The 10,611-nt window shown below is 35.7% G+C and overlaps 1 protein-coding gene across 1 annotated transcript in view; it reads right to left on the reverse strand.

The window, feature by feature from the left end:
• The window catches only part of CNTN5 (contactin 5), a 1,367,783-nt gene extending 1,359,579 nt beyond the window's left edge, over positions 1–8,204 (reverse strand). Inside the window, exon 1 of the mRNA XM_082409880.1 lies at positions 7,872–8,204. The gene's annotated coding sequence lies outside the window, so the exon portion shown is untranslated. The remainder of the gene's footprint in view (positions 1–7,871) is intronic.
• Between the last annotated feature and the right edge of the window lie 2,407 nt (positions 8,205–10,611).

Raw genomic sequence — 10,611 nt, forward strand, 5'->3', positions numbered from 1 at the left:
GTCCACGTCACAGCAAGGCAAAAAACTGGGGCTGAACCTCATCTTTTTTTTTTTTTTTTTTTTTAATATTGGCTATATTCCCTGTGTTGTACAATATATCCTTGTAGCTTATTTTTTTTATTTATTTATTTATTTTTGGCTGCGTTTGGTCTTTGTTGCTGCACACGGGATTTCTCTAGTTGCAGTGAGTGGGGGCTACTCTTTGTTGCCGTGCACAGGCTTCTCACTGCGGTGGCTTCTCTTGTTGCAAAGCCCGGGCGGGGGCTTCAGTAGTTGTGCCTCGTGGGCTCTAGAGCGCAGGCTCAGCAGTTGTGGCGCACGGGCTTAGCTGCTCCCCGGCATATGGGATCTTCCCAGACCAGGACTCGAACCCGTGTCCCCTGCATTGGCAGGCGGATTCTTAACCACTGCACCACCAGGGAAGCCCTGAACCTCATCTAATCTTAAAATAAATAGTTAACATCTTGCTTTCAACAAAATCCCAATTCTTCAATTGTCTCCCAGAATCCTTTACATTTCCTCATTTGACATATATTAACTTTGTTGCATTACAAAGAGTTCTTTCTTTATATAAATTAACCTTTCTACTTCCTTCCAAACATCCACCTCATTTCTGCCTCTCTTCTCACCAACTGAAAAAGAGTCTTTGTCAATCCATAACTGAAACTTCCTTCAAGTCCTAGTGTTTCTCATTTTGTCTGGAGAGTCAGCTTAATCCATCCCCACAAAGACCATTTCTGTTCCTCCAAGGTCCTTAGACTTGTATGACCAATATCTCAATAGCTATGCTTACTAGTACATTTTCTTAAGCTTCTTATTAAATTGTGTTCTGACTGACAATTTTCCACCTCTCCATTGTCAGGGATCAAACCTCTTACTTCCTTTGGATCCCCAAAAGTAAGTAGTACTGTAAACACTAATTTTGTAAGAAATGTCTATCCAAATAAATTACTCGGATAAAAAAGAAGATACACAGAATAATCTTTAAAGGATCATGGTCTATACATCTCAATATCACTTTCCACAGTTAGCACAGCATTGCACCTCATACAAAAACAAAATATTTTGGTAGACAGATAATTTAAAGCTTATATGTTAGAATAGGAATTGAAGTAAAATCAAAATTTCTTCCCAGACTTGTTTTTGATGTTTCTAACACTGCCATTTTTTTTGTCATTGAAAAGTAGGTTTTTTTCTTTTATATTATCACAACTGCATGACATTTACTATCCTAATTTTGCATGTAAGGAAAGGTTAAGTAACGTTTCTAAAATAACACAGCTAACAAATTGTAGAGCCAAGACTTAACCCTAAAATTAAAACACCAAATCCCCTAATCCATACTGCCTCTTTATATTAGATATATTACTATAATTATCAAAATAATATTTACTACCTGTTCTGTTGCTACTATGACTACTACTATCTGGAAGAGACTGTGTAAACAAAGCTTCACAGCTTCACAGTTAATCCACCCCTGTAAAATAAGTATCACCAGCACCAGCACCATAAATATTCCATGCTTAATAACTGAAAGAAATCAAGCTTATTTATAACAACATATAAGAATTGCATATTTTCACAGCATCTAAGCCATGTTCGTTTTACCATAAATTTGTCTATATCATCAAGAGACTAGATGGGTCTAAGATACTAAAGTTAGCACTATAATGAGATGTAGAAAAACACAACATTCACTTGAAATGGTTAGGTGAATCTTGGAAGAAAAAGTACTTCAAAATAATTTAGGTACTAGGAAGTAAATGCAGCAATTAGCGGAAGAACGCTAGCATGAAATAATCTATGCGGGAAAGTCTCAGTAGGAGTAAACTAACAGCCGTCTCCAAAAGGAGAAATACTGAAAATTTGCATCTTAGCTGTATATACTATATAACTGCACATTTCACACTGAAGCGTATTCACCCTATGTGCTTATTTCCTCCACCAGCCCATGAACTACTTATTGCCCTTTATATTCTTACTTAACTACAACTGCCCACTATAGACCATTTGAGTGAGTGAAATAATGTAGAAATCGCTTTCAATGTGAAAAGAATTACGTTTTGTTAATTTTACTCACTGAGGTATATACCACCAAGACCACATTTGGGAATGAAAAACAAACAAATACAGTCATAAGTTTTCAAACACACTTATGGTAAATTTTCATGAAATCAACTCTGGATCACTTAACTTAAATCTCAAGTAACCACTCTTTCCTACTAAGGTTACTGCTCTTTGAAAACACTGAAAATTTCAAAGTAAGTTGTAGGTGAGTAAATATCTAAAGACAGTAAAAATTCAAAGAATATTAAGGACCATTTATACTTTGAAGTTGGAGAATATATTTTATATTTTCTACTAGGGTTATTTGCAAAGTTTGGTTATATTCATAGGGTAGGAAAAAACCTCAAATTAGCCATTAATCATTTCAGCCAGTCTTCCACCTCATCTTTAGTACATTAACTTGTCACCTTTACTCAGTATTTAAAGGAAAAGAGAGTCTTAAAATATGAAGTCACCCCATAGGGACACACAAAAAGCTCTTGTCTTTGTCTAATACAAAGAAAAGTTTGAGAGAAGACATCTGTAAAAATAATATTATATCAGAAACCCAGCAACATATAATTGCCTTTCCACCGAGTTGCACTGTGCCAATTTTACAGTTTATCATGTTCAGCTCTACAGAAGAAAATTTTTAGCATATATTCATTCTAAAATAATTTACATCATGTTATTAAAATTAAGCATAGAGGAACTTTGGTTCAGATACAATGATAACTAAATACTATTACAGGCTCAAATTTGCTCTCTGTTTAATTCCTTTATTATTATAACAGTAAAACTAGAATTTATATAAAAGTTGATATTTGAGTTATAAAATTCAGAGAAATACTGCCTATTTCTAGAGAACTTCTACTTCACTTTCTGCTTTGCATTTTATTAAATGCTAAAATTGTTATAGCCCTAAGGAAGCCCATGATTTAAATTTTATCTTAACTTGTCAATTCACAGGAATATTTTCTCCTCACATTTCTCATTGATTTTCTATTTTGCTTAGTGTCTCATTAAACATGTATTACTGAAAAAAACAACTGCCAATACAGAAAAAAAGTATTAACAAAAGAAATGGATAGTCCTTTATAAATATACAGCGGAAAAAATCAATTACATTTCTTTTCCTACTTGGGTTCGCAGGTTTCTTAACTGAAACTGTCAAAAACCTCCCTTTTGATTTAGCTGCTGAGTGCACACTAAGTTCATTGTGAAAAAGTTCACATCTAGCAATTAAGTCGTCTAGACATTCAGTTTTTCGTTAAGAGAATATGGGTATAACTGTTTCCTCTGAGTTAATATAATTGGATTTTTAGTTTTCTAGTCTTAAAAGACAATGTTTTACAGATAACTAGTGGCAAAAAAATATTACATATACTTATGTCCTAATCTTGATTTGAGTAGGTATCAAAATAATTAAGATTTTCACAGCAAGAAAAACGTATAAACTATAAAAATCTCTGACCTAGACATTAAAGAGAACTGGGTTCTAATTCCATCTTTTCCACCAAATGTTAAACATGACACTTCACCTCTTTTTATCTTTATTACTCTTCACATTAAATAAGTGAAAATACGAGCTCCGTTAAGACTCCCCCCAACACTAAATGGTATTGTCACCTTTTTTCTAAGCGTCCTAATAATTTATTTATCATCAATAACTCATGTGATTTGTGCTTATATTTAATGACATGCTTACTTTAGCATTAGAAACTCTCATTCACTAGCTCACGCACTGTCATTAGAATAATGGCACTGAAAGAGGAAGAGTGTCAAATTATGAAGTTTAAGGTATCAATTAATAAAAGACATAACTTTTGAATTTCTTATCTTTAAATATACTCAAAGTTGACAAAATTAATCATCATTAACAAATAGTTTTATTAATTTTTTAACATAAGAGACTAGATTAAGCTAGTCTATATCTTTTAGATAAGAATATAAAGAGGAAAGTTTCAAAATAACAAAATAAGACAACAAATAAGTGGTATCCACAGGGAAGCAAGTTATTTAGGTCATTATGGATTTTTAAGGGACCACTGAGAAAACGAGAAGAAAAATCTGTTTTGCAACTGTGTTGTTAAATGCATTCAATAAAACATTTTTGGAATTGTTTAAAAATGACAGTGATCACAAGGAATTCCAGCTCAAGAAACGCATGGTAAAATAACATGACTGTACTTTCTAAAGTTTCTCACAAATGAAAAATCTCACACTAGTTTATATTAGATTAAGAAGTGGTGGATTCATTGATTTTTTGATTTCCACAAAAAGGACAGAACTTTGATTTATTTTTCAGAATTACTTTATTGCCTATTTCTGGAGTTCCATTTCCCTGTAATAGAGAAAAGACGAGCTTCCATATTTTGGCTGACTCTTAAGTCTTATAAGCTCATGTTTCCATTGAAACATTTAAGAAGTCTGTAAGGTCAAAAATACAATATGTGATACTCTGTAATATGAATTAAAGACTGTGTTTTAACTTAAGGGGTTGATAAGGATGAAAATGCTCAATATTTAGCTTATACACATATTTACAACAGGTAAAACATAAATGAAGTTAAATACATAGTCATATCAAGTTCATGGGAAATAATTTAATACCACCACACAACTTAAAAAAATTTAATATCTTCCTAAAAAGTAAATATATAATAAAGCCATTTAAAAAATTCTTCCCATATCCACTGTATCAGTGAAACACTACCAAATTTGTTTTATTCATTTTCATGAAAATAATTAACAAGAAAACTGTTCAAAGTATCTGGGAAGACTATAAACGGATAATATTCCATTTACCACAATCTTTCTAATGTTATACACTTGAATATCAAAAAATATAGAAGAGGAGATATTCATTGAAAGGGTCTGGGCAGAGACATGGGATATTGTTCATAATAGTTTTTAATCCTAAATATTAAGTGTTACAGAGTTTTTATATACTTCATTACTTTTTAAATGCACCAGTCTCTAAGGTAGAGCTATTGATCACAGATGCTCAGAAAACAGACCTCGCAGAGATTCTACCGCTTTGAGCTTCCGACCAGCCTCTTTCCTGCTATAAAGTGCTAAGAAGTTCATGTAACATATAAGCACAGCCTTGTAACACTAATTTAAAATATCTTGTCAGAAATACAAACCTCTCTTACTTTATGTTTGTATCTTCAGTAATAAGAAATGAATAAATCTGAGCTCTTGAAGTCAGAATTTTGAGACACCAAATTATATAAATGTATGGGTCTATTTAAATTAAGAGAAATAAATTTCCGACCTCTCAGTAAACAAATTTTTTAAACATATTTAAAAAGAGAGACAATTCAAAGACTGCAGGTAAGCAAAATATGTGTGGTAGGTTGGATTCAGCATATCACTATATTTTAAGCATCTTGGCCTCATCAAATTCCTAAATTAGTTTTTAATGGATGGGGAACAGTAAACTCTGCTATAAAACTTTGTCTTAGCCAATCAAACTTAAATATAGTTAAATCAACTTTAACCTATTACAGCCATCCAGACAAGTTTTCACTTTTTTTAATTTCATAAAATTATATCTTTGTTTTAGCTAGAAGTAAGACAAACTCCCAAAATGACTTGGCTAGCATAGCATGCCCTTACTTTCTCCATCTAGATAGCCCTCTATCCTTTACTGACACCCTCTGGTCCTGATCACTAAGTCACTTTTGACATTAAACCACACTCCAACCTCTTCCCTGAAATATAAATATATAAAGAAATATATATTAACCAGACCTGGTCCATTTTTAATAGACAGTGTTACTTAATTGGACACATAAGATTAAACTTTCATAAGAAACTAATTTTAATTATTTTTTAAAATAAACATAGCTTATGTGTACATTCAAGGTGTGATTTTTCATCTTCCTAACTTAATAAAGATTTCAGACCACCTAATAGTTGACGTATTGCTCACTTTGGGAAACACTAAGGTATTTCAGCAATCCATTTAAAAATCCCACGACTGTAGCTTTTCAGATCTATTTTCAAATGCATCTTCCCATGCATGTGCCTCAGAATTTACAGGCAAAATCTGGCATTTAGTTAATCTATTGGGGTAATGTTCTTTTTTCTAACTTTTGAGAGTTCAAACTTTCTATCAGTTGTATATGGAATCAAAGAGAAATTAAAATGAAGTTTTCCCTCCTCATTTTTTAGTTTTCAGAAGTTTTAAATAAGAACAATTTAAAAGCTCCACCAATCCCTGCACAAAACATTGGCACTTACATTGTAACAAGCATTTCACTGATTTTCTGTTTTCAAATATGCTTTAATACCATCTCACCACACTCCAGCTACATTACTTTTCTATTTTACTTTTTATATCACATTTCCTTTTTTAACATTTAACTTTGAATTTTGTTCTTTGTTTCCTTCACTAGCCTTACTTGGTCTTTATAACATCTTTTATTTTTTAATCATTTGTTTTATGTAAAGTATTGTTGCATAGTCATATTGTTTATTTCCACTTGAATCAAAAGAACATATACCTGTCAAGTTTCAGACTCAATATACTGGTCCACATAAAACTTATAATAATTTGAATATGAAGTAGGAAAATATGCCAAGAAACATTTGCGAGTGGCTTAAAACTGATTACAGGCACTTTGAGAAAAATAATGACCTAATCATTACTAATTCTTTTATGTTTAAGGTCACGATATTAATCACGATGAACTCTTTTAAGCTTGCTGTGATAGTCATAAGTTATTTTGGCAGTCCTGTTGTAGTTCAACAGTAATCAAAAATACCTCTATTAATTTTAAAATTTGATCACTATTTATTTGTTTGTATCCTAATGTATATCTCTTTCTTTCATCCTTATTTCCAGCTAAAATTGAGAATCAAGGTAGAAGTTAGCCCTCTCTATATGATTTTATCTTTTAAATTAAGGAAAAAACTTGATGAACTGAACACAGGTAAGGCACTTCACATACAACAGTTTAAAAGTTTTTTTTTTTGCTTCCAAACCTGTACTTTAATTAGCGCATTGATTACATTTTTCATGACAGAGAGGTTATGAAATGTAAAAATAAAATAATTCTAAAATAAATAAGGGATTCTTGGCTTTTCAAAATAAAGTTAATTAAAACAACTTAAAATTTTTGAGGTTGTAGTACACTATGTTCATATATATGCAAATTAATATCCTCTCCCATTTTTCAATAAAAAACTCAATAAGGATGTCTGAACAAATTTTTATAATCCTTTAAAATATCTGTCACATTCCTACACAACATTGAGAAAACACCTCACCATAATCCAAGATACTGTTTTTTCAGTCTCTCGAACTTTGCAGAACTCCACTTATAGAGCATTCCTACTGAATTTAACAAGTTATTGCACTGCCAAATGCCCAGTTATCTGGGCTCTATCCTCACAACCACACTCCCCAGTCACAAGACATACATCCAGTAGCTGAGAAAGACATCCTATTTTTTGAACATTTAGTTTCTTTTGTAGAAAAAATCTTACCCTCTCCTCGCATCTGTCACCTTACAGTTTAGCTGTAGGAATTGTTTACTCTCATTCTGCATGACATTACAAGGTAACACAAATAGGTTATATTTAGTCTTGCCTCAACTTTTCTGACCTGAAATCCCAGCAGAGAAAAATAATATGTTTGATTAAAAAAACAAAAACGACAACAAGCAGCTTTATGTGACAGTTTTAAAATTCTGGCAACACGGCAAGAAAGGATGGCTTTGCAGAAGCGAGCGTGTCACAAACTGTCAGCGCCTGGGAGACCAAGTGCACAATCACACACAGCAGTCACCGGCGAAGGAATGCCAGCCACTTACCAAGCAGACGCCAGACTCCTCCGTCCTTCGTCCGTGACTCTCAATTCCCGTCTCCCATCCTCCTGCCCGTCGGCACAGTTCAAATGGAGCAGTTGCTCGGGTCCTCCCCAGCCTGTGGCAGAAGACAAGTGCCGAGTTTTTAATCCTTCAGAGGGAATCCTCCACCTCTCCCAGCCGCTCCCTGAGGAGGGGACCCAGGTAACACATCCTTCCCGCCGGGCGCTTTCACTGCACTTTGGAGGCCGCCTCCACGTAGTCACGCTCCTCAGCTCGGTAGTCGGTTATATTCGGAAGTAGGTGCGGCGCCTCCTCCGGCTGGAGCGTTTGGAGCCCTAGCGTTCCGGCCAATGCGTCCGCGCCGCCCGCGCGCAGAGCCTCTGACTGGCTGTGCGGCCCCGCGCGGCCCGCGCCCCGCCCCCGCCCCCGCCCCCGCCCCACCGCCGCCCGCGCCTCCCCGCCGCCAGGCTTCAGTTAGTGCGTCCCGGGGCGTGTAGGTCCCTTTGCCTCTAGAAGGGTTTTCTCTGAGCCTCTACGCGTCTCGCTAGTCTGCTGCTATTTCCCTCCGCGCCGAACTCCGGATCCCGCCCCGCCCCCGTTTTCTGACCCGCAACATTCCCGAATTTCAAGCACAGATTCCAGCGCAGACGCGACGGCGACAGACCGCACGGGGCATCTCGGATGAGTCCCTTGCGCTCTCGCCGGCTGCCGTCTCTCTTCTCTACGATTCCCAGAGTCAGGCACCTTTACCTCCCGCGGCAGCACCGACTGCTGCGTTCCCTGAGGTTGGCTCGAGAGTGGACTTAACCACTTTGGAGAATTTCCTCAGGTCCTGCCTTGGAAGCACTTGTCTTTGTTTATACACTTGCGAGTTTTATCTCTGGACTGTTAGACTCTCTGTTTTTATTTCTCCTTGATTCCCCACCCGCCCCGGGGTCACTTCTAAATAAGCTAAGGAAATAGTCGGCTTAGTCTCAGACAGCAGCCCCTTTCTTTTCTGAATTTTTATAGCGCAATGGATGTAATTGGAAACAACACAGGTAGTAAATCCACAGTGTGGCAGCTTTAGTGCCATTGTTCAGCCAGTCCTACTTTTCCTCTCTCTGAGTCCTTCTCTAATTCTCTCCATTCCTTTGATGTAATTGTTTGTTAAATTCTGTTACATTTCTTTTGCAATATATTTCCATAGATCATGGAGTTAGCACCCGTCCCTAATGGGAAGGCAATCCCACATACTGTTTGCTATTTCTGTACGTCCATCTCTGAAACTGTGTGAGAGCCTCAGGTCACACCCGCTGCCGGCTGGTGTGCGCTTTTCATGTGCGTTTGAGTCCAGCCTGACCCTGCACTGAAGCTGATTCTTCTCCTCACTTAATCCCCCCGATGGGGTCTCACTGGATCTAATTGGCAAGGAGAGTACAGTGCCATGCAGCCTGTAGCTGGAAGCCTTCCTACTACTAGCTCTGTGTTCTTGATTTTGCAGCTTTTCTGGTAATTAAAGTTAGTCTTTTTCATGTTTCTTGGCTTCTTCTCATTCATCCACACATGTTGTACAAACAGCCAGTCTCTGCTTTTAATGGCTACCCTCAGGATCTGGGCTGATTTCTTGTTCCATAGCAAAGACAAATTTGTGTGCTCACATTTAATGCTTCTCTACCCTTCCGTACTTTTTATTTTCTTTTTCCCACTTTCCAGTAATTACGTTATTTTCTCTATGTGTTAACTGAGGGATTGTTGCCGAGATTCGACTTCTCTGGGCTTTTTCTCTGCTTCGCTGGCTCCACTCCAGCATCAGGCTGTTGGTTCACAGAGAGAATCACCAGGACTTTTATAACCTCTTTAAATATATCACAAAATAGATTGAAAGTCTAAGAGCTTAAAGTATTTTTTTATTGTGCAATGGGGTTTTTGTCTTTAAATGTTTATTATAATTGAGCACATTCAGCCTTGGGATACAGAGGTTGAACTTGCTTATAGTTTGCTTCACTTCCTAGAACACCTTTATATTACATGTGATTTGATAACTGGCATTTGAGTCATTCTCTCCTGTAGTTCATATATTTTCTTTCAACTCGTGTTGTTTTAGAAAGGATTTAAATTGGCTTTCAGAATTTTTTTCAATTAAAAAATTAATCAAAAATGTAGGTCAGTCACATCAAGACATAGGGTAAAGTGGTATTATAGTAGGAGAGATATACCAGGAATGAACCAGGAATGAGGTTTAGAGAGAAAAATTCATTTACATTTTGTTAGAAATGGCCTTCAGTTTGCCTTGAAGATAGTAGCCAATGTAAAGAAGGAAACACTATCAGTCACATGATTCATGGTACCCTCCCACAATTAACATGAACAAGGAAATGTATGTTTTAAATAATATAGATGGATTAAATCTTTCTACTTTTTAAATAAAAGATTCTTTATAAAGGCTTATGATGTTTTTGACTTTTTATAAAGGAAGTGATATTATTACAAGAATTGGACAGAAACATATTTTTGAAACAAAGAGACGATGTAATAGCACTTTTCCTTTTGAGAGCATCTGATAATTTAGAGGGAAAGAAAGGAAAGGATGAATCTGGTTAATTTCTGTTATTTCAAATTTAGAATGTTAACTTCAGTCATTAATTTAAGGGTCACTGTGTCATATGGACACATTTCATCAAGACTCAGGATGTGTGACTATATTTATTTTCATTTCTTTTATAATTCATACTGTTCCATTTAATAATATTAGACAATTCTA

This window comes from Balaenoptera physalus, assembly GCF_965194825.1.
Source record: "Balaenoptera physalus genome assembly, chromosome: 10".
NCBI lineage: Eukaryota > Metazoa > Chordata > Mammalia > Artiodactyla > Balaenopteridae > Balaenoptera > Balaenoptera physalus.